This window comes from Procambarus clarkii, chromosome 55 (assembly GCF_040958095.1).
Source record: "Procambarus clarkii isolate CNS0578487 chromosome 55, FALCON_Pclarkii_2.0, whole genome shotgun sequence".
Classification (NCBI taxonomy): domain Eukaryota; kingdom Metazoa; phylum Arthropoda; class Malacostraca; order Decapoda; family Cambaridae; genus Procambarus; species Procambarus clarkii.
In genome coordinates this window covers 19,790,472-19,815,497 of record NC_091204.1, presented here as the reverse complement: position 1 = coordinate 19,815,497, position 25,026 = coordinate 19,790,472, and the positions used below count along the sequence as shown (strand labels likewise).

Genomic DNA, 25,026 nt, shown 5'->3' with positions numbered 1-25,026 from the left:
ACCCTGATGCCCTTGTTACCTAGCAAATAGGTACCTGGGAATTAGGCAGCTACTACGGGCTGCATCCTAGGGTGTTTGTGTGTGTGGGGGGGGGAGTAGTTAGTATCAGATGATTGACAGTTGAGAGGCGGGCCGAAAAAACAGAGCTCAACCCCTCAAGCACAACTAAGTGAATACACACACACACACACACACACACACAATTTTAGACTGCATTTTTTTGGACTGTCGGAAAGCCTTTGACAGAGTACCCCCATAAGATTGGCGTGAAGTCACCAGTGGAATCCCACAGGGCTCTGTACTCGGACCTATCCTGTTTCTGATATACGTAATATTATGTTTGTTTTAATCGGTTATCCGTCCCTTATGGACAAACCAACCAAAACCCCAAACCCTCTGTAGAGTGCTTATACTTTACTCACAACACCCTGCACGCTCCTTGCTTTTGGAGAAGGGCTCAGCGTTACATATTCGGGGGATGCGGCTCCATCACTAACCTCGTTGTCATGTGCACATACCCACTCGAGCCGCTGTGACTACCCACTCTTTCCTTGGTTGGTATGATCTCCTCAAATCCCCTTTCTCTTATTATTCTGTACTTCCTTACTAAAGGGGCCGAGCGGACAGCACGCTGGACACGTGATCCTGTGTCCCGGGTTCGATCCCGGGCGCCGGCGAGAAACGATGGGCAGAGTTTCTTTCACCCTATGCCCCTGTTACCCAGCAGTAAATAATTACCTGGGAGCTAGTCAGCTGTCACGGCTGCTTCCTGGGGGTGGAGGCCTGGTCGAGTGTTTTTTAGTGTCCCCGGGCCGCGGGGACACTAAGAAGCCCCGAAATCAACTCAAGATAACCTATACCCTGTCCACTGCTGCGGTGCGTTCTCTCTTTTATTTCATGGGAAGCCTCACTAGGACACGGACAAACACCTGTTCATTACACAGATTTAATAACACAGAACATATACATAAACATGCACATACAATTTATTTATTTATTTATGCATATACACGAAGGTACATTGGGAATGTGAGGATACATAATATGGTAATTATAATCTTGTAAAGCCACTAGTACGCGCAGCGTTTCGGGCAGGTCCTTAATCTAAGAAAATTTTAAGTAGGTAAATACTTGCAAAATTTCAAAAAAAAATGATAAGTTACATGGCAAGAAAAAAAAAGATGAGAAAATTGTAGGTACAATATATTAAAGCACATAGGTAGCTAAGATTGATTGCAATGACAGCTTGAATGGTAGTTGATAAAAATTGGTAGGCACAATACAGCATATGGCTAGCACATAAAAGAAGATAGCAATGAACACAATAAGGTTATTTGGGTTAAATACATAAAAATTAGGAGATTGGGTAACACTAGGTTACATTGGGTAACACTAGGTGACTAGGTAAATGCAAACCTGAACCAGTGCCTGGAAAAAATAAGCTCAGTAGCACTAGAAATATGTTCAAACCGCATGCCCCTAAGAAAAAAGAGGAAGAGATGCAGATTGGAACGGGAACGTCGTTACCTATATAGGCGAAGAAAACGAATCGCGGAACAATTTGAGAGTCGCACCCTATCTCAAGAACGGCGAAGAAGGTTAGGTAGAGAAATAGAAACAATTGAACTCAAGCTACAAGAATCATACAAAACCCAGGAGAGGCAAAGAGAGCAAAAGGCCATCAGTGAAATAGAGAGAAATCCGAAATATTTTTTCTCCTATGCAAAATCGAGATCAAAAACCACATCTAGTTTCGGGCCCCTGAGAAAGGGAGATGGAACTTTCACCGATGACAACAAAGAAATGAGCGAGCTACTGAGGAAGCAGTACGACTCTGTTTTCAGCGAGCCATTAAACGCACTAAAGATTGATAACCCAAATGATTTTTCATGGATATGATACCAACATCAAATCATATATCAGACGTCACCCTATCCCCACTGGATTTTGAAGAAGACATAAACAGTATGCCTATGCACTCTGCACCAGGCCCGGATTCTTGGAGCTCCATATTTATCAAGAACTGTAAAAAACCACTGTCGCAGGCCCTCCACATTCTGTGTTGAGACAAAGCCTAGATACTGGCGTTATTCCTGATATACTAAAAACAGCAGAGATAGCACCACTTCATAAAGGAGGAAATAAGGCAGAGGCAAAAATTTACAGACCGATAGCACTAACATCGCACATCATAAAAATTTGAGAGAGTGCTAAGAAGTAAGATCACAAAATACATGGAATCACAGCATCTCCATAACCCCGGACAACATGGTTTCAGAACAGGGCGCTCTTGCCTGTCGCAGTTGCTGGACCACTATGATATGGCATTAGATGCTATGGAAGACAAACAAAACGCTGATGTAATTTACACAGATTTCGCAAAAGCTTTTGATAAATGTGACCATGGCGTTATTGCACATAAAATGCGTTCAAAAGGAATTACCGGTAAAATAGGCAGATGGATCTACAATTTCCTGACCAACAGAACCCAATGTGTAATAGTCAACAAAATAAAATCCAGCCCATCAACCGTGAAGAGCTAAGTCCCCCAGGGTACTGTGCTTGCTCCAGTACTTTTTCTCGTCCTCATATCGGACATAGACAAGAACACAACCTATAGCACTGTATCATCCTTTGCAGATGACACTAGGATCTTCATGAGAGTAGGCAACAGAGGACACGGCAAACCTCCAGTCAGATGTAGATCAGGTCTTTCTATGGGCTACAGAAAATAATATGGTGTTTACGAAGATAAGTTCCAGCTCATGCGCTATGGAAAAAAATGAAAATATAAAAACGGAAACCACGTACAAAACTCAGGCAAATCATAACATAGAATGAAAAGGATCTGGGTGTACTCATGTCGGAAGACCTTACCTTTAAAGAACACAATAAAGTAGCCGTCACAACTGCAAGAAAAATGACAGGTTGGATAACAAGAACTTTTTACACTAGAGATGCTATACCGATGATGATACTTTTCAAAACCCTTGTGCTCTCTAGAGTGGAGTACTGCTGCACAATGACAGCCCCTTTCAAAGCTGGAGAAATTGCTGACCTGGAGAGCGTGCAGAGATCCTTTACTGCTAGAATCCACTCAGTAAAACATCTAAACTATTGGGACCGACTAAAGAGCCTAAATCTGTACTCCCTTGAGCGTAGGCGGGAGAGATGCATAATAATTTACACGTGGAAAATATTAGAGGGGCTGGTCCCAAACCTGCACACAGAAATAACATCACATGAGACCAGAAGACATGGCAGGATGTGCAGAATACCCCCGTTGGAAAGCGGAGGTGCAACAGGTACTCTGAGAGAGAACTTTATCAACATCATAGGCCCGAGACTGCTCAACACACTTCCGCTACACATATCGGGCATAACTGACAATCCCCTCACAGTGTTCAAGAGAGCACTGGATAAGCACCTCCAAAGGATACCTGATCAACCAGGATGTGACTCATACGTCAGGCTGCGAGCAGCCGCGTCCAACAGCCTGGTTGATCAGTCCAGCAACCAGGAAGCCTGGTCGACGACCGGGCCGCGAGGACGCTTAGCCCCGGAAGCACCTCAAGGTAACCTCAAGGTAGGTACAGAGCAAATTTAAAGCTCAATGTAGGAAACTAAAAAGATGAAATTAGGTACTTTCTGGTTTTGCTTTTAAATAAGGCAAAAGTTTTACAGTTTTTCAATTCACTAGGGAGTGAGTTCCATGGACTTGGTCCCTTAATTTGCATAGAGTGTTTACACAGATTAAGTTTGACCCTGGGGATATCAAAGAGAGATTTATTTCTGGTGTGGTGATAATGGGTCCTATTACATCGGTCCAGGGAGAGTTTCAGAACATGGTTTGCATTTAAGAACAGGGTTTTGTAAATGTAGTTGACACAAGAGAATGTGTGGAGGGAGTTAATATTTAGCAAGTTTAGGGATTTAAACAAGGGAGCTGAGTGTTGTCTGAAAGCAGAGTTAGTTATTCTGAAAGCAGATTTTTGCTGCGTGATGATGGGCTTAAGGTGGTTTGCAGTGGCAGACCCCCATGCACAGATACCATAATTAAGATAGGGGTAGATTAGTGCATAATATAGTGAGAGGAGAGCAGAGTTAGGAACATAATATCTGATTTTGGAGAGTATACCAACTGTCTTAGAGACTTTCTTAGTTATGTGTTGAATGTGGGTGCTGAAGTTGAGTCTCTTGTCTAGGAATAGGCCAAGAAACTTGCCATCATTTTTATTACTGATGTTAATGTTGTCTATCTGTAGCTGAATTGCATTTGATGATTTGCTTCCAAATAAGATGTAGTAAGTCTTTTCGATGTTTAATGTTAGTTTGTTCGTTGACATCCATAAGTGGACTTTTTTTAATTCATTATTCACAACATTATTTAGTGTATGTGTGTTGAGGTCTGAATAGATAAGGGTAGTATCGTCAGCAAACAATATAAGTTTGAGAATATTAGACATTAGGCAGATCGTTTATATATATAAGAAATAGAAGAGGTCCTAAGATACTGCCCTGTGGCACTCCAACGGTAATTGGTAGAGTGGAAGAAGTTGTATCATTGATGGTTACATATTGGTGTCTGTCACTAAGATAGGATCGGATGTAGTCAAGGGCAAGGCCTCGGATTCCATAATGCTGGAGTTTAAGTAAGAGGTAGTTGTGATTAACAGTATCAAAGGCGTTTCTTAGGTTAATGAAGAGATCAATCGGAAACTCATTTTTGTCAAGGGCTGAATAGATTACGTCAAGGAGACTAATGATTGCATCGTTGGTGCTCTTTTGGGACCGGAAGCCAAACTGGCAGGGGCTGAGTATGTCGAATTTTACGAGGTAGGAATAGAGCTGTTTGTAAATAATTTTTTCAACTATTTTTGATAGAATGGGTAGATTTGATATTGATCTATAATTGTTTATGTCCGCCGGATTGCCTCCTTTATGGACTGGCGTTACTCTTGCTTTTTTGAGGATATCGGGGAAGGTGTGACACACTATAGATTTGTTGAACAGTAGGGCTATGGGTGGGGCAAGGGCATGGGAGGCGCTCTTGTATACAATGGACGGAATTTCACTGGTGTTCCCTGCCTTGGTTTTTAGAGAGTGTATGATGGACACAACATCTGCCGGGCTGATTAGTGAAAGGAGAAGAGTGTTTGGATAGCTGCCTGAGAGATGTGTGTTAATATGTGTCTGAGCCTGTGGGATTTTACTGGCAAGATTAGCACCAACCGATGAAAGTAAGTAATTATCAAAAGAAGGCACCAAACCGGGAAGGCTATGTAGCACCGTCAAATATGCAAAATAATCAGAGGGCGCTAAATATCACCAAGGATGCCAATACGAGAACAAAAACGCATAAGGCGAACGATATCAAAAGTATCCGAGTCACCAAGAATTCTATCGAGGGACAGGTGACCGCGAGGGGCGGTCGGAAAGCAAGACACACGCTCGTCCTGGAAGTCAGGACATTCAAGAAGGACATGCACGACCGTAAGAGGGACAATGCAACTAGGACAATAAGGAGCAGGGCGGCGCTCCATCAAGTGACCATGGGTTAAGCGAGTATGGCCAATACGCAACCTCGCCAGAGCCGTTTCCCAACGCCGGTTACGGTGGTAGGAGGACGGCCACGAGGAAACACAACATTCAAGAGTACATAGTTTGTTACCAGTAACAGACGACCAAGAAGCCTGCCAACGGGTAAGGACTGAGGAATGGATAACCGGGTAAAAGTCGGAAAATGGAATACCTTTACGAGAGATGGGACAAGAGCGGACAGCTTCCTTGGTGGCAGCATCCGCACGCTCATTTAAAGACACCAATATGGCTGGGAACCCAACAAAACTCAACCGACTTAAATTTACTGTGAACAAGAAACAGCCAATGCTGGATCTCGACAACTACTGGATGAACCGGATTAAAGGACCCGAGAGCCGTGAGGGCACTACGAGAGTCAACAACAACTACAAAGGAAGACTGACAACGAGAAAGCAGGAGACGAAGACCATAGAGAATAGCATAAAGCTCCGCTGTAAAGATGCTAGTCTCCGGAGGTAAGCGACACACATAAGTGCGATCAGGAAAAACAACAGAGTAGCCAACACCATCCACAGACTTAGACCCATCGGTGAAGACAAACGGAGCGGGAGTGAGAAGAAAAGTGCTCGAGGAAAAGGCGTTTTAGAACCGTAGGAGGGGTAAAAGCTTTAGTGATACGGTCAAGGATGTACAAAACCGCGGAAGAGGGACTCTCCACAGGGGCAATGAAGGAACACAAGGAGAAACATCAGAAATACGAACGGAAAGAGAATCCTGTAGGCGAGATAACCGGACAGAAAGAGGGAGGTGGTGAAGAGGAACAGGAACCGCAGGAGGGGTAAAAGTTAAAGCACGACAGAGGCGAGAGGAAGGATGTTGCAAGGACCGCGCAAGATAGCGAAGACAGTAGCGATCACGGCGGTCCTGGAGAGACAGGAAGCCAGTGTCAACATACAAGCTAAGGATAGGAGTCGAACGAAAGGCACCAGAACTGAGGCGCAACCCAGTATGGTGCAAAGCATCAAGACGGCGAAGAGTAGAAGGAGAAGCAGACGAGTAAGCAGGGCAACCATAATCGAGCTTAGACAGGACGAGAGAGGAATGCAAAGCAAGGAGAGCGCCTATCTGCCCCCCAAGATGTATGGGACAAGACCCGAAGGAGTGTAAGGGCCTTAGAGCACTCAACACGGAGGTAAGAGATATGGGGAGACCAAGACAAACGAGTGTCAAGGAATAACCCCAAAGCTTCGCGGATCTTTGTATTCAAGGGATAACCATGAAGTGACAGAGGGACGAAGAACGACCCGTTTCGCGTAAAAGTCATGGCACAAGTCTTAGAAGTAGAGAACTTGAAGCCATGATCGGTGGCCCAAGATGACACGGCATCAATTGCAAGTTGAAGCCGGCGCTGAAGGAGAGGCGAATCATCACCCTGACAGCAAGGGTAAGATCATCGACATAGGAGCGGAGAAGACACCAGAAGGAAGAGGAAAGAAGACCATTGACGGCAACCAGAAAAAAGTAGTGCTCAGAACACTACCCTGGGGCACACCTTCGTATTGCTGAAAAGAGGCAGAGAGCGCGGTACCAAGGCGCACCCGAAAGGAACGACGAGAGAGGAAGCTGCGGAGAGGGAGATGACCACGAAGGCTAAAAGAATGAAGTTGAGATAGATATGATATCGCCAAGTGGTGTCGTAAGCCTTTTCAGGTCAAAAAGGACGGCAACAACGGAGGTCTTCGCAGCAAAAGCTGTACGAATATAGACCAAGTTCACCAGGACATCTGTCGTGCTGCGCACTTGCGGAAACCAAATTGAGAAGGGGAGAGGAGGTGATGGTGTTCCAGAAACCACATCAGACGAACGTTAACCATACGTTCAAAGAGTTTGCAGACACAACTTGTGAGAGCAATAGGGCGAAAGTCCTTAGGGGAAGTACCCAGAGACCCCGGTTTGCGAACAGGGAGGACAACGGCATCGAGCCAGTCCTCAGGGACTGACGACGACTCCCAGATCCGATTATACAGACTCAGTAAATACTGAACGTGCACGGAGGGAGATGGCGAAGCATCTCATAATGAATTCCATCGGAGCCGCCGCCGTAGAACCGCAGAGGGCCAGGGCAGAACGAAGTTCAGAGAGAGAGAAGGGATCATTATAGGGAAGCTGAAGATGAGTGCTGAAATCTAAAGACGAGACTCAAGGACAGGTTTACGAAGAAGGAAAGATTGGGGAAGATGAAGACCAGAGCTAACAGAAGAAAAGTGGGAACCCAGTTCGGAAGCGACCTGCAACGGGTCCGCCACAAGAGTATCATGGAGGTGAAGGACCGGTGAAACATCGGGAACGAACTTACCCGCTATCTTGCGGATACGCTTCCAGATCTGGGTCAGAGGGGTTTCGGACGTAATTGTTGAGACATAAGATGCCCAACATTCACGTTTACCGTACGGATGGCCCTACGGGCCACGCACTCGCTTTCCGAAAGAAAAGAATCGGTCGTCTGCCTACGGCGGTGCTCTTCCAGGCTGCACGCTTACAGCCGAGCACAGTCCGCATTCCACCAGGGAACGCACTTCCGTGGACCCCGAGAGGAAGAGCGAGGAATAGAGCGGAGGGCAGCGTGAAGACAGTGTCATGAAAAAGGAGGAGAGCGCGAGAGAGAGGCAGAAGGGAGAGGTCAGAGAGAGCAGCACTGAGGGAAAATAGGGTCCAGTCCCCTTAGCAAACTGCCACCTAGGGAAAGAGAGGGAAGGGCGAAAGAGAAAAAGGAAACAAGGATGGGGAAATGATCACTTCATGGAGGTCATCAAGAACCTGCCATGTGAAATCTAAGTAAAGAGAAGAAGAGCAGAGAAAGATCAAGACAAGAAAGGGTGCGAGTCCGAGAGTCCAAATGAGTGGGCTCACCAGAATTCAGAGAGACAGGGAAGAAGAGAGGAGAAACGGCTCAAGAAGGCGACCCCGGGTATTCGTCAGAACGTCACCCCAAAGAGAATGACGACAATTGAAGTCACCCAGCAGGAGCACAGGCTGGCAAGGAGTCTAGGGTGTTTCAAATCAGGAAGAGAGCGGGACACTCGGGAGATAAATGAACAAACCGAGTACCATTTCCCCACAAAGATACGAGCAGCAGAACAATGGAGAGGCGAAGGAAAAAGTAAAGGAACAAAGGGAACATCAGCACGATCAAGAGAGCAGAAGAATTAGAAGCCCCAGCAACGGCTGGGGGGGGGGGGAGAGAAAGGAATGCCACGAAAACGACCAGGACGAGCACCAAGCATCGGCTCCTGGAGACAGACACAAAGGGGCGAAAACCGCGAAATCAGAAGTTGGAGTTCGAGAAATTGCGTAATAACCTCGAACGTTCATTGAAGAATGGACAACGACGAGAAGAGAAAGGACAAAAACAGAACAAGGAAGAAACAAAGGCGAAAGACAACAGAGCACGTTAAAGAATATCAGGGTCGGGATCAGGGTCAGCAAAGTCAGGGTTAGGGGGCATGGGTAAACTGAGCAAAGACGGAGGGAAGGAAACGGGAGAACAGATCAGAGGTGGGCGGGCGGGGTCCGAGGAGGAGGAGGAGGAAGAGGAGGAGACAACGGAGAGGAGCAGTCAAGGACAGCAGCAGGAAGAGGGGGAGTAGAAAGAGGGGAGCGCACCCCAGCAAGAGCAGCAATCGAAAGGGAAGCAGGGGCCAAAGAAACCTCCATAGCAGGAACAGGGGGCGCAATCACTGAAACGGGAGGGGAAGGAGCAACAGAGCCAGAAGTAGGAGCTGAGGAAGAAAGCGAAGCCTTCTTACCCGCCTGGGAGGAAGGAGAGGAGCCAGGCTTACGCTTCTGACTTAAAGAGACAGGTGTCCCAGCAACTACGTACCGGGCAACGGATTCCAGTGTCTCAACAGCAGAAGCTGAACGAGAGCACACACTACGGCCGTTAGGAGAGCGATGGACATCCGCCTGCACCGACAGGCGGCGGGGAGAGCCGATAGATGAAGAGGATGGGAAGGAGGATCGGAGGGGGACGAGGAAGAAGACACAGGAGACATGACAGACCGGGTGAAAGAAGGGGAACCCCAGACAGAGGACCAGGAGGGGGACCCCTCGGGACAGAACACAAAGGGACAGAGGAGGGGGCAGTGGGCGTATCAGGGTCCAAGGCCCGGAAACGATTGAGAGTCTGAGGAAGGGGGAAGGACAAGGAGAGGAAGAGCGCAACACGCGAGCATAAGAGATGTTAGTATAAGGCGGGAGCCGGCGAACCTGGCGCCTGCCTCAGGAAAAGATAAACGCTCCCGGTGCTTCAGGTTGAGGACGGCTGCCTCAAGCTTGTAATGGACACAGGCACGGGAGAAGGTAGGATGGGCCTCACCGCAGTTGAGGCAGCGAGCTTGGGGAGAAGTGCACTCCGACTTAGAGTGACCTACACTCCCACACAAAGGCAGAGACAGTCCCAGAGCAGCGGAGGGCACCATGCCCAAACCTCAGCACTTGTTACAAAGTCGAGAGAAGGAATATACTCCTGACAGAGCACCTAGCACCAGCAAGAATGACAGAGGATGGAAGGGTCCCACCATCAAAGGTGATCTTCACAACGCGAAGGGGTTGACGGCGACGACCACGAGGGGGACGAGTAAACAGTCAACCTGGAGGACAGAATGGCCTTGGCATCAAGGATATGCCGAATATCATCGTGGCAATCCTGCAGATTCCGAACACCGGTTGCAACATGGGGTGGGAGGAGAATAGTGCCAACACTGGCATTCATCTGAACGTTCTTGACCCGAACAGGGATCTCGCCAAGGCAAAATAAGGCAGCCAAGCGGGAAGCTGCATCCTGAGAAGGAGCAGCAACGACACGTGTACCGAGACGAGTGGGGTTGAAAGTAACAGACGCATCCACGGAATCTACAAGATGCCGATGGAGGGAGAAATCGTCAGGAGGCGCAGAATCAAGAGGGAGGAGATCAAAGTATTTGGCCCATGAAGCAGGACCAAACAAGGCCTGATACGCATCAGCACGGGAAGGAATCGAGCGAGTGCGGCTGGGGCGCGAACGGCGTTGAGAACCCCTAGAGAGAGGGGTCAAAAGGCGCAGTAGTCACAACGAGAGACTTAGCCGCACCAGGGACGAAGTGGTCACCACCGGGGGCTGGAGGCTCGACCCAACCACAGAGGAGGGAGGGGAGCTGGGGGAAGAAGTCAGACGGTCAAAGGAGGAGCAAGGTCGGGGCCAACGCAGCGGGAGCTACAGAGCCTGGTCTTCCAATACAGGCCGACTCGGGGCTTGGTCGCCCACCCCACGAGCCTGAGAGGGTACAACGGAAACATTCAACGACAGAGACGAAAAGTGATAAATTCATCCACGAATGTGCCCCCATACCCACCATGGAGCCACAATTAGAGGCAGGACACCCAACAGGAAGCTATCGCCGATCATGCCGGGGCCCCCTAGGGGTGCGTCTTGAGTATACGCCCCACAAACGCCACCTTAAGAACCGTCAGTCCGTCGAGATCGGGTTCAGCGACGAAAAGGGGATTGACAATAAAAGGTTCCCCTCGCTCGAGACGTTGGGTACTACAGTTCTACGGGTGCAAGAGTATGCCTCCTCAAGCACCCGGGCGTCAAAATAGAAGAAGTCCAAAGAAATAATCCAAAACAAGCAAAAGGTCTGCAGGAAACGAAGAAAGCAGATAGGAGAGAGGGGGAGAAAAACGAAACATAAGGAAAAGGAAAAGCGATCCGGCACAATTAGAGAAGACAGCAGCAAGAGTGCAAGGCCAGAAAAGGACAGAGGACTGCCCCACGGAGCATCACACTCCGGCAGCCGTCCACCAAGCCCCCACACGACGCCAACGGACCGGATGGGGAGGGGACAGTGGAGGAGTTTGCAGCTAGCAACGCTATGGTCGTGGGTTCGCACCCCCTCAAGCCCTAGTGGGTTTTCTCATCGATATTTTGTGTCAAGTTCGTGCATTTGCAGGCCGCAGGTGGGCGATAATCTGCCTTCCACTGACGTACCATCTCTTCCCAGAAATGAAAAATAGTTGCACTTCAACTTGTGACGAGTTTTATGACGAGCACTATACCAGTCTGCCTGTCTCCAGGGAAGGCAGCCCTTTAGGGTCTGAAGTAGGAGGAATAAACTTTAGTGTACTATAGAAAAATCTGCAACAAGGACTAAATAATACTCTTGGTAAACGGCAAAAAACTTCTTTATCTGTCACTTGCATTATTACTCAATTGGTTGTGTACCATCGATATAAGTTTATATCAGACATAAAGTGTTATTCTGAAACGCTTACAAAGTAGATGGTAATCTGAAAGTTTAGATCCTCCAGAATAGGCATGTTCGCCCACAGTCACAGTGTTTTATCTTGATAAACCAATCAGTGGGTGGGATTTCCTGTCGAGCAAGTACATCCCTTGTGTTGGACTTTATACCTAAAGAAAAAATTAGTCTTATATTCCTTTGGCTGCCTTTTGTCTTCGTGGATAGGGAGACTTTAGTCGTGGTGTCTGCTACATCCGGCTACTGGAAATTATGATGTCGAGGTTATCGTCCGTGCTCGAGACAATAGCCGGTGTATACATTTTGCTACCCTGGGGCTAATTCACTAAGGTTACTCAAGTCCTTACGAACCTGTACATCTTTCCTCAATCTTTGGCAACTTAGTTTAAAATTATTAAAGTTGATGATCTCTGAAGCAGAAGGCTGTTTATATCACTATTATTGTTATAAACAGCCTCCTGGTGCTTCGCAGCTCATTAACTGTTTAATAATTTTAAACTAAGCCGCCGAAGACTGAGGAAAGATGTACACGTTCGTAAGTACTTGCGTAACTGCTTGCCGCCTTGCGGAGTACTCACTTTTCTCCAGTTGTTCAAGGTCCTGTTTAGACTAAAGGGAATTTATGCTCTTATGTCCCCGATTTATATTTTCGTGGATTCTGACCGAGGATTATTTCCCTTGGCTTTTAACTGAAGGTTTGGTATTTGTGGTGGATTTGTGGCTTCAAGTGGCCGAGTAGATCCAAAGGCTTTGATTTTTGACCCATTCTAAGCATCGTTTGTTCTATGTCAATGTTCCGCGTGATTTTAATCCACTCAGTTTGGACATTTTGCATTTGTTTGTGTTCTTTATGCAGATATTTTCCATATATCAGTGTGTAGCTCGCTGCATCCTCTACACCATTCCGGAACTGCAGGCATCCTTATGGGGGCCGAAACACCGACATCTGTAACAGCCAGGTACAGAAATAATAATGGAAGTCCTACGTTTCTAGAAATAATTCAAGCATCCCATTTTCTTTATTCCTTAAATTTGTCGTCTCTTAAGAACCCTATTAATCATAATTTCCAAATTTATGAGATTTTTCAATTTCACCACTTATTGTCCAAGTAACTTAGCAACAATTTTTTTCTACTGCATAAAACTGCATATAGACAAAGAGACTCTTAAAGTATGCTAGACCTTTCAGAGTCCGCGGTCATCCATAAACTTTTAAACATTGTCTTTTCATTTCGAAACATTTGCTAGAATAAAATGTTTATGCCAGTCTTTGGTAATGTTAGAGTCTTGTGATCAAACTAATATGGCTTATACCATTCCAGGATCCGTAAGTAGCAAATGGTACGTCTTATTATCCGCGATGATAATCTGTATTGCAAAGAAGTAATTATCAATAGAAGACACCAAACCGGAAAGCTATGTAACACCATCAAATGTGCGGAATAATCAGAGGGCGCTAAATATCACCAAGGACGCCAATACGAGAACAAAAACGCATAAGGCAAACGATATCAAAGTATCAGAGTCGCTAAAAATTCTATCGAGGGACAAGCGACCGCGAGGGACGGTCGGAAAAGAGACACGCTCGTCTTGGAAGTCAGGAGATGTATTGCAAGGAAAATGATGTGCAAGTCCCACTGTGAATGTTTACGCCATGCAGGGTTAAGTTAATGAAGGCTCGAACCTCTGAACGCTGTTGGACCCCTACTTAACCTCTTAAGAGTTTTAAGTATGGTTTTAAAAAACAATCTTCGCAGAGTTTTGGCGTTTTAAATCAAACTTTGTTCTATTTCTCACAGGAACTTTCCAGTTATATAAACAAGGAAATGCCGCGGCTCATGAATTTTTCTGCGACATGCCTTTATTGCGTGGCGTGAATTTATTCTGTACTTAAGAACAGGAATTTGTTAATGATTTGTAGAAGAAAAAAATAAACTATATGAATGCTTAATTTAATCACGAATAATGGGTGAACATCACGATCATTTATAACTTATAAGAATAAACGGTCAATGCTGCAGCTCTATTCAAAGAGAGACGAGCTCCACCATACTAAAGTCATTTATAAGCAAAACCAATGAATTTAATTTTAATTGAATACAACACAAAAGTGGTAATTCTTAAGCACTGCCGGGGAAAAGAACTTTACTAAAATTCATTGGAAGAAAACGGTGGATCATTGCCCTGTCGCCAATAAATGCCAGCAAATATTTGAAATTTTTAAATATATCCGAACTGGTAATAAAAAATCCAATTGAACCAACTATCGGTACTAATTTTTTTTTAAATATAACGCCTTTCTCTACTTGATAAAATCGCATCTTGTGTCGAGCCGGATGCGAGTGGGAGAGGGGGCGGGGGGGGGGGGGGGGCCGACGCCATTAAATTTAACGTAAAGAAGTCTCGCGTGGAGGTCACCAAGCTCCACTATTTTCCCCTCTACTTTATATTATGGTACGTGAACAGCTCCCATAACGGCATTATCTATAGTGCTCCAGAACAGCACTATCTTCAACAATAAGGGACGTGTTCTGTATCTGATAACCCGTTAAATCTAGTCATTCCTGGCCAGTAATGCAAGTTAGATTAGGATATGTTGGCTAAACTGCATGGCAAGGTACCCTGTTAATTGCTTAGTATAACTTATTATACTAGTTTCCCCTACAAGGCGTATTTGTGTGATCTCTGTTCATATCTTTGTCCAGGCCATAACTAGACAAGCTGTATTTGTTCCATTTTATTTACCAATCCATGTAGTATTAACTGTGTACCAATATTAATTTAGATTGATAGACTAACCCCCCCCCCTCCAGCTTAAGTAGGAAAAGATGTGGGAATTTAATACCAGTCCATTTTAAATTCATGCAGTCCGCTATTGAAATTATAAGTATTAATAAATAATTTATATTAATGAATTCTAATTTATAACCGATTAGAATTAAAATAAATCCCACGATTCGGGTTTTCCCCACATGAATGCTTGCTCAACACCAGACGTTTCACCAAAAGTGGAATTTTTTTATTTAATCTATTTTACTACTGATAATCAAGTTGGTTCATGAGAAATGTTTATCGTGCTTAAAGTCCAGAGACATGTTTTAAGAATTTCCAATATTCGTAGCTGGTGAATTTAATGGCGATATGGCAATGATACCCTGTTCTATTCGAATGAATGTGTTAGTAAATCGTGCTTGTTAGAAAAAACACCAAGAAATTATTTTAAATTTAATTAAAATAAAATGTTTACAAATCAGATTTCACTACTAGTTATTTACATTGGACTTACGGGAAACCATAGGCCCTCACCCCGTTGTGAAGCTGGAGGAAAGTTGAGAAGGCTTGCCCAACAGGTACCTAGTTGAGAAGTCTGACGAGAATAAAGTCATGACTACAGCAGATTAAAGAGGTGGCCTTGTAGAGTTCAGGACCACAGCGTTCGCGTCATTAACTGAAATGAAGACGAACCTCTTTAGTTTATATTTAAACCAAGTGATTTGGGATTTAACAGCTGTACTGACGAGCTGGAAAGATTCTGTACAAACTGGAATCGAAGTTAACCATGTAGAAATTTAGGTGAACCAATACCTTGTTTTATTTTTATCAGTGAACAGTTTAAAAAGGTAAACCACATTGAGATCTAAAACTATATTAAGGAATTGACATGTACGAGTTAAAGCAAGCGTATCAACTAGTTCAAGGAGGCACTTGCCTTCCTTACCTCACCCCCACGACAACAGGGAGAGGGAGACGTCAAGAAACTAAGTGTTAATCACGTTATGAGAGACGTCCCTCTGATCCATGGAGAGTATCTTCAAATCAAACAAGACCTACGATGGGCACAACCATGTTTAAATTGTGTAAATTTTCGTGTCTCTTTCGAGGAACGTGGGTTCAGAATTCTCCAGCCATTAGACATGAGGGCATTTTCGCTTATGTTTTCAAAAAGTCTGAAAATTCTCTAAAAACCAATCTTAAACCATGGTGCTACTTATTTAAGATTGAAATTTGCTGGCTGGTCGCCAGAGGGGGCGGACGTGCTCTGAGTTGCTCCCCAGTGACAATATGATAGTAGGTGGTCGGGCGTCTCCCGTGCCCTAATCGCCAAAGCAAAGAACGTGCCCACACGGGTCATCTCTGCCTCTTCTGAAGGGGACGTTTCTAGCTCTGTTTTCGACGCAGGTTGAAATGGGGGTCGAAAAAGGATACACTACGCCAGGAGAGCGTAGTGTATTCCAGTCAAGGATACACTACAGGTGAGATTAATCCGCGGATTAATCACATCACCCGGAGGGACCTATGCAACCTGGCAAAAAGGAAAGACTCCCGACCCTAGCAGCAGAGCAAAGATTAAATTCATCGACGCATCAGACGGCCTAAACCCCGACAGCAATTGAGGGATGCAAACATCAGCGAGTTAAACACGCAAAATTAATGAAACAATAGCATCACACGCTGAAGGCAGCCGCCTTCTTCCCTCCTTAGGAGGATGGGGGCCTAATTTTGCTCGTTTGGAATAGATGTATTCCATATCCGCTACCGGGAAGACCAACACCGAAGACTTTATCTTAAAAAGAGACTGACTAGAGTATTGCTGTCCTCTTCCCATCGCCCCCCCCCCCCCCCAACACAAGACCCGGCCTCCCTGCCTAGCTGGCCTAGTTCTCGAGAGCCTCAGATCTGCCATGCAACTGTTCAGCCCTGGCTCAATCCCTCCGTCGTGTCCTCTCACCGGCTATTCTTCAGCTACACCCACTTCCCAGCTTACCCGAAGGGCATCTAGTCCTGTATCTCATACATACACCACGCCTCCAAACGTTCCCAGTGTTTATGCCCCAACACTAGGAACACTGGAAACGTTCATTCCCAACAGATCTTCGCGTCTGGGGAAAGAGAGGGGAAGATGTTTTCTTAAGCAACGAGGTCTTAAAATATTGGTAAAGCACAATCATTCTGCAACTTAGTTACGCCACTAACTGCAATGTGGGGAGTCATCCTATTCACCATAACTTGCACGACTGACCTCAACACAAACATCTTCACAAGACTACACTTCAAGCCATGAAAACTATATGCATCCAAAGTAATAGGACTGTCACAGGTTCCTTTCACAAAGATTACCATGTCCAATCGTGAAGTTAAGATTAGTCAGATACCATCTTTTCACACTAGCTGACCGTCACATCGCCACTGGTGACAATTTTTAGAGAGATTCCGTAGAATGTGGATTCAAACTACTAATGAACCAAAAGGCATGGAGAGAGTAGTGCCAGCGCCTGTTCGAAACTAACCACTGAGGTGGCTGGCACATTCTCTCCGGAAACTAAGGCGACACCCTCATTGGTTGCTCCAGATAAGCTCCTTCAATTCTGGGAGGGAAAGTTGTCTAGGACATCCGATCCAGACACACTGCCCTTTACCCCGACACACAGACCTTGGGAAGCCAATAACATCACAAGATTCTTACTGCACAGAAGTATACCATAATTTATGCTCCTGGCCCCGACGGTATTACCATCTGTCTCCTTAAGGCGCTAAACACAAACGGCTATTAATGTATTGCGCGGTTTCGGTTTTGTTACCGAAATCTATATATATTGCGCGTGTTACGGACCCGAGCACAGGATCCGAGCACGGAGCTGTGACGACCGCGCCATCTCTTGGTCGGCTCCCGAAACCCCTCCAAACGGACGACGCCATCTAGTGAGGACAGGATATACCGGCCACAGGGGCGGGTTTCCCGTCCTGATCAGCTCGTAACATAGCCGCTGCTGACCTCTGGTGAGGTGGCGCTTAGACAGCAACGCCATCTATGGAGTGGATCGGTGGCGTTTGTGTCTAAGCCTGTAAGTGAGGTGCCCTAGAGTGTAACTAGTACTGATGACATGTCTGATTACAGAGTCAACCTGGGACTGCTGAATCGGACTGTGGATCAGTCCTACTCAAGGCAGCCGAAGTATTTCCACGAGTTTGCTGCAGAAGCCGAGTCGCACCCCGGATGAACACTGTTGTGTTAGCCTGCCTGTGACGTGGCAGTTGAGGAATTGTCATACCCGGGGCTGACTGGTGGAGAAGACTAGCCACTGGGGTGTTGCGGTGAGGAGAGTGATCTGTGGAATCACACAAGGCTCGTGCCTAGGGCTCGCAACCCTAGTACCGGTTGTGGAGTGGCCTACGCAGCAGAGCTGATTGGAACCTGCCAGCTACAAACTGGATTGGGGTTGAAGGCCTCCACGACGGCGCACCCAGTGGGACTGATTGGCTGGCCTGTGGCTAGGGTAGACTCGTTTAAGGGAAACTAAGGATTCATCGTAAGGCCACAAGAGAACCAGGGCTAAGCATCATTGAGCACTGTGAAACCTCCCGAGTCTTCGGAAGAAGTCATTGTACATAAGTGTAATAATAGTAATCGCGTGTGTGTTTATATACTTATTTATGGTGGTGGAATAATTATATATTTAAGTTTAGTGCAGTTTTATCCCTTCCCATTAATTTACTTGTGTTACGGAACACACCCCTTGAAAGCCACTACTAACTTGGGGCCGGATACCCTTGCTCTTAACATCAGAGAAAGAACCCAGTTGCGACCCAATAGGGCCATAACAGCGCGGTTAAAGGGGCTATAACTTCGAAAAATCTTAAAATACTGAAATTTATAAATACTACATGGTTCTGGCAACGCCGTTGCTCAAACCGCATCTTATGAAAACGTTATTATGGTACATTTTTCAGCCGCCATTGTCCCCAATGTGGTCCCAGCAGCTCTGATGCGCAGAAGGGAGAGCATAAAATTCAGGTAGCCTTTGTGGGCGATGGCGACTAGCATATAAAAAAATGTGGAATGAACAATGGTGCTGGACCATGTGGAGAAGAAAATGTGGAAAAAAGCAGAGTGTATAAATCACTTTAGCACGAGACTTGCAACACAGCTACGCAACTTGCAGGAGTTAGCTGTCTAAGTGAAGGAGTCAAAAGGGAAGACGAATGCCACGGGTCAAAGGAAAAGGAAAACTGACAATACCATTCTGATGTCGTAAGGTACACGTCAAAGTCATCAGGGACAACACTGACTGGAAACAAGTTAGGGATTCCTGCCTGTTCCATGCAACGTCCACTGATGAAAAGCCAGTGCACGTGCACTGGCCTAAAAGCAAAGACATGACATTTCTACCAAGAAATTGTAAATAGGAAGACCCCACGATAACAAGATGGTTGTACATTTCCAGCTACCGAGCAAGCACATGACTGAAGTCTAGACTATCTAATACAACTTTTATAATGAAAGAAAACCATGAGGTGTCTGGAGGAAAGATTCAGAATCCAAATTAGTCTACACCACCGAGTTTGAAAACTCCCAAAACATTTGTTCGTCGTGCATTGGTCGACTTCATCATACAGTCAAGGCCATCAATTACAACGCCTAGTATTTGATGGGATCTGACCAGCCTCCTTGGTCTACCTCAATGACATCCCAGATTGGTACTTCAACATGAACAAGTTTATGCAGCAATCAACAACATACACCGCCAAGCCGAGGAAGGCTCCTGAGGATCCTGGCTATGGGGCTGGTGCCTATTAGTCTGCAATATTAGTCCTCATGGTGCCACTCAGGACCCACATTGACCAATTCTAATAGGTTTACATTATGTTTTATAGTACGTTTTAGAGATATTTTTATTACAAAATTAAAATTTAAATCTAGAAACTTCATGGAACTTTCACACCTTGCGTCAAAATCTCAAACCAACTGAATCCTATGCGTTTACTCATGACTGCAGTTAGGTACTGGTAGAACAGGTTGTGTATGTGCAGTATATAAAGGGAACGAAATGATCATGTCTAGTACACAGATTGAACAACTGGGCAAGCACGACAGTTATTTGGTATATTTAGCTACCGAGTACCTTAAGCTTAACGGTGGTGGAGCGATATTCTGCGAGTGCTCTGCAGTCTTTAAATAACCTATCGCAATGTATGTCTGAAGTAGCTCGTAATATATTAATATGTAATTTTTCCCCAATGATAACTTATAAAATTTGTGTAGATCCCATCCAATGTTGGAGTGAAAACATGACTTTGTAGATTGATTGGCTATGATGCTTGCAGGAATGAAGGCATTGATTACGACTTTGGATTATCTAATGCAATTATTAGAATCTAAAGAAATTCAGATTTAGAAGTCCTAAGAAATGAGCACACCTCTGAAATCTGCAGTATTAAAAGCAATGACTTTTGTAATAGGTATTTGTATGGTCAGCACAGTAACCGGAGCAGGCAGCGAGATATAGCAAGGGAGAATTCGTGCATTGACTATAGGCATGACTATAGGCATTTACTATTGACTGTCCTGTCTGACAGTGATTACCAGCATTATTCTCCACTATTAATAAGACAAATCCTCAGATTAGGCAAAATTTTAATTAGTTTTGTCAAAGATGTTAATAAATAACCTTACTGGACGCATGCCTATATGTAGGTGTGGCAATTTCGATAAAAATCTGTCTATCAACCTCAGGTGGCATAATCTTAAACTTCATTTTGTTCAATTAATTTACAACAAGGTGACTATTATTCTATTTTACATATACTATTGTGACGGTAATCTCTTTCAAGAGATTTAGCCTGCTCCTTCCTACATTGCATTACTTCTATACTTCTGCAACATTATGATACCACATTTAAGAATAGTATACAAGTGTAATAATAGACGTCTCTACAGGGGGGTACACTACCCTACTCTCACTCCTCATCCCCCCCCCCCTCACTGTCGGTGCACCACTTCGTCGATCACCAAATGACCACGTCAAATCAACACTCCCCATTAGTGAATCGGCAACTTCACGCGACTCCAGCCCCATCTACATCATTATATAGTCTCGCATGAGCAGTTTGCCTCTGAATATTCTTGTGCTCTCGAGCTGACGCTTCTATCTAAGCATACGTCCTGTATATTAGAAGTTTCAGCCAGCCCACTATTCTCAGCACCTTTAACTAATTTGTCTTGCTTATTGTAGAGTATCATTATTTTATTTTATATTGCGTTTTGTCTTTGTATATATTTTGATCCGCACTGTACATAGCCAAGTGATTATCTTTATTTTGTTTAAAGTAAATTAAAGTTCATTATTTATAAGATATGTGTTTTTCCCTTTCACTTTACCACAGGAGACAACCGCCAAGCAGTCAACCTTTTTGTTTTTAACGTGATTAGCATTTACACCAGCCATAGAGAATGCCTTAACACCTACATTCCTCGTCAACTGAAATTTATAAAAGTACTACATGGTTCTGGAAACGCCGTGGTGCAAACCATCTTATGAAAACGTTATTATGGTCAATTTTTCAGCCGCCATTGTCCCCAATGTGGTCCCAGCAGCTCTGATGCACAGAAGGGCGAGCATAAAATTCAAGTATACGACCATCGGGGGCAATAGTGACTTGCATGCAAAAAAAATTTGTGGAATGAACAACGGTGCTGGACCATGTGGAGAAGAAAATGTGGAAAAGACAGTGTATAAATCACTTTAGCAAGAGACTTGCAACACAGCTACGCAACTTTCAGAAGTCAGCTGTCTAAGTGAGAGTCAAAAGGTAACACGAATGCCTCTGGTCAAAGGAGAAGGAAAACTGACAATACCATTCTGAAGTCGTCAGGGACACTTCAAAGCCATCAGGGACAACACTGACTGGAAACAAATGGGAGATGCCTGCCTGTCCCGACTGTTCCATGCAACGTTTACTGACGAGAAGCCAGTGCACCGCCCTAATATCAAAGACATGGAATTTCTACCAAGACATTGCAAATGGGAAGACCACGATAAGACTGTTGTACATTTCCAGAAACCGAGCAAGCACATGACTTAAGTCTGGAAGATCTACTACAACCTTGTAGTGAAAAAAACCATGAGGTGTCTGGAGGGACGATTCAGAATCCAAATTAGCCTACACCAAGTTTGGAAACTCTCTTCCCCCCCCCCCCAAAAAAAAAAAAAAATATTTTTTGGTCATGCAATAGTCTACATCACAGTGACGGCCATCAATTACAACGCATGATATTTGATGGTATCTGACCAACCTACTTGGTCTACCTCAGGGAGGTAGAGGGAGCACAGGGCACAGTATAATCTGTGCTAAAGCCTTTATAATAAGAAAAGATCTTCGGCAGCGGCGCATGTCCTCTCCGGAGACTGGAGGGTTACACCCTCCGAGGTGGAGCCGAATCGCTTCGGAGTTTTGGGGGAACCTCTTTTCCAGGCCCTCGCTGCCGGACAACCTGCTTATTGAGCGCGGCTCTGGTCCTGCCATTCAGCACCTGTTAGAGCCCGTATCACCTATGGAGGTCCAGACCGCTCTACGGACAAGTAAGGTCTCTGCACCCGGTCCCGACGGGATAACTACGCGTCGTCTCGGGTCCATACCACTCAGGGTGCTCACTAAACTGTTCAATCTGTGGCTAGCTAGCCATTCCCTGCCACGTCCTTTCCGTGCGTGCAAAACTGTGCCGATACCCAAGATTCCTAGGCCAGAAACCGCCTCACACTATTGCCCCATTACCATGTCTTCTATGATAGTGCGGCTGTTCCATAAGATCATGAACAGCCGAGTTTCTCAAGCAAACAGGATCGACGGGAGGCAGAAGGCGTTCATCCCTGTGGATGGATGCGCTGAAAACCTGGCGATCCTAGATGCTCTTCTGGCCGAGGCCCGCGCACTGAAACATCCGGCGCACCTTGCATTCCTTGACAAAGCTTTTGATAGCGTTTCCCATGCGGCCATAGATTGTGCCATGGAGCGCAAGGAAGTCCCTAAGTCTCTTAGGGACTTAAGTCGGGCTATGATGGCGCCTCGACTCATTTCCAGCCAGAAGGAGAAATCTAGAGCAATCCCTGTGACTAGGGGAGTTAAACGGAGTTCATGTCCCCGTTTCTTTTCAACTTTGTGATTGACGAGGCAATCACCAATGCGAAGAAGTTGGGGATTCGTCTGGGGGAGGAAAGAGTGTCAGTACTAGCGTTTGCTGACGATTTGGTTGTGGCAGCAGAGACGCCAGCCGGCCTTCAGGCGTTAATAGACGTTATGTGAGATACCTTGAGTGGCGCTGGCCCGAGGGTCAACGCGGGAAAGTGCCGTTCACCGAGCTTACAGATCGATGGAAAGCGCAAGAAGTGGTATCTCGCGTCGCAAACGAGATTCCGCGTCGGGGGCGCAGCCATGGATTCTATTGGCATCAGTGACGAGTATAAGTACTTTGGTATTCTCGTTGGTGCCGGTGGCAGGGGCCTCTATGGCTGTTTGAGGAGGGGATTGTTAACATTCCCGCAGGCCCCCCCCTCAAACCCCAGCAGAGGTTATACGTGCTGAAGCACCACCTTGTTACTAAAATTAACCATCGTCTGATTCTGGGTACAGTGTTTAAGACTTTGCTAGCGAGAATCGACCGGAGGATGAGGAAGGCTATTCGTAGCTGGCTCCGTCTTCCGCACGACAACCCGAATGCGTTCTTCTACACCGACTGGAAGGACGGTGGTCGTGGGGGATGCCCGAGTTTGTCTCGTCAATCCGGCTGCATAAGAACAGGCGTTTCAGTGATCTGTTGGCTATTCAGGATAAGATGCGTCGGTGGATCGGCCCGGCCTTTATTAGGGGTGAGACAGTAACCAACAGAGCCGAGTGCTTTCGGACATGGCGAGAGCGGCTCTACCGCACGGCCGATGGTGTTAGACAGAGGTCCTCGTGCGAGGTTCCCTCGTGCCTTGGGTGGATCTCGTCCAGCACCCACATGTTGACAGGGAAGGGGGGGGGGGGAAAGAGTTCGCTCATGCTGTCGAAGTGAGAGCCAACGCTTTGGCCACGCCGTCAAGAGCCACTATGGGTCGCCAAGGTGCCAGCGGCATGTGTGATACATGCAGGAAACCTGGCATCCTTGGCCATATCTCGCAAGGATGCCCAAGGACGCATGGAGCACGGGTGGTACGTCATGACGATATCACCCGGTTCGTAGCTGGTCGTCTGAGACGGCGAGGGTATGAGGTGGCGAGGGAGGTGCGGATACCCGATGGTGGGACCTTTTGCAAGCCATACATCATTGCTTGCAAAAGTAACGAGGTCATAATCTTAAGACACTTAGGTCTCGGCTGATGGCTTTCCATTCTCTCGGCCACACCATAGCAAATGTGACCGGTATGGCACCCCTGAGATCCTTCAATGAGTCAGGGACTACACCAGTGCTAATGCAGTGTCTGCCTCTTCAATTACCTTGAATTGGAGAGGCGGGTTCAGCATTTAGAGTGCCCGTGTTAAGAGGTTGGGCTTGACCAACGGAGATTTGGAGATCTGCTCCGTAAAAGCCCTAACCTGGACGTACGCGATTTATCGTATGTGGTCCAAGAGCACGGGAAGAGGTTACTAATGATCACCCCTGGACATGGACATGGGACACAAGGGAAGTCACTCGAGACCCAGAAGCAACAAGGGTGAGTGGACTCTGGCTAAGTTTACCGGACGTCATCTTGGGGTACCACTTCCCCAGTGGCTGATTTAGGAGATGGTGGGTGACCCCCCGAACCCGTGAGAGGATAAGCTACGGCTGGAGGGACACATGCGTGCATTTTCTCTACCTTTCCGATGGGTCCGAAATTTTCGAATCTATTCTAATAGGTTTGTATTTTGTTTTATAGTACGTTTGAGTTATATATTGATTACATAAAATAAAAAAAATTAATCAGGCGACTTGTGGAACTTTCACACCGTGCTTCAAGATCTCAAACCAACCGATTCCTATGCCTTTACTCATGGCTCTGCAGTTAGGCACTGGTAGAACAGATTGTGCATGTGCAGTATATAAAGGGAATGAAATGATCATGTCTAGTACACAGATTGAACAACTGGGCAAGCACGACAGAGCTATTGAGTACATCTAGGCACAGTACCTTTAGCTCAATGGTGGAGTGATATTCTGTGATAAAGTTTTCTGCAGTCCTTAAATAACCTATCGCAATGTATGTCTGAAGTAGCTTTTAATGTATTAATGTAATTTTTCCCCCCAATGATAACTTATATAAATTGTGTAGATCCCATCCCATGTTGGAGTTGGAAAACATGACTTTGTAGATCGATTGGCTATGATTCTTGCAGGAATGAAGGCATTGCTTATGACTTTGGATTATCTAATGCAATTATTAAAAACATACAA

The 25,026-nt window shown here is 45.8% G+C and overlaps 1 long non-coding RNA gene across 4 annotated transcripts in view; it reads right to left on the bottom strand.

Annotated features, from left to right (window-relative positions):
• LOC138352908 (uncharacterized) overlaps window positions 1–25,026 on the bottom strand; it is a 560,090-nt gene that overhangs the window by 424,998 nt on the left and 110,066 nt on the right. For all 4 annotated transcript variants that reach the window (XR_011222962.1, XR_011222961.1, XR_011222960.1 and 1 more), the window contains exon 4: window positions 15,144–15,285. This is a non-coding gene — a long non-coding RNA (uncharacterized lncRNA). The remainder of the gene's footprint in view (window positions 1–15,143; window positions 15,286–25,026) is intronic.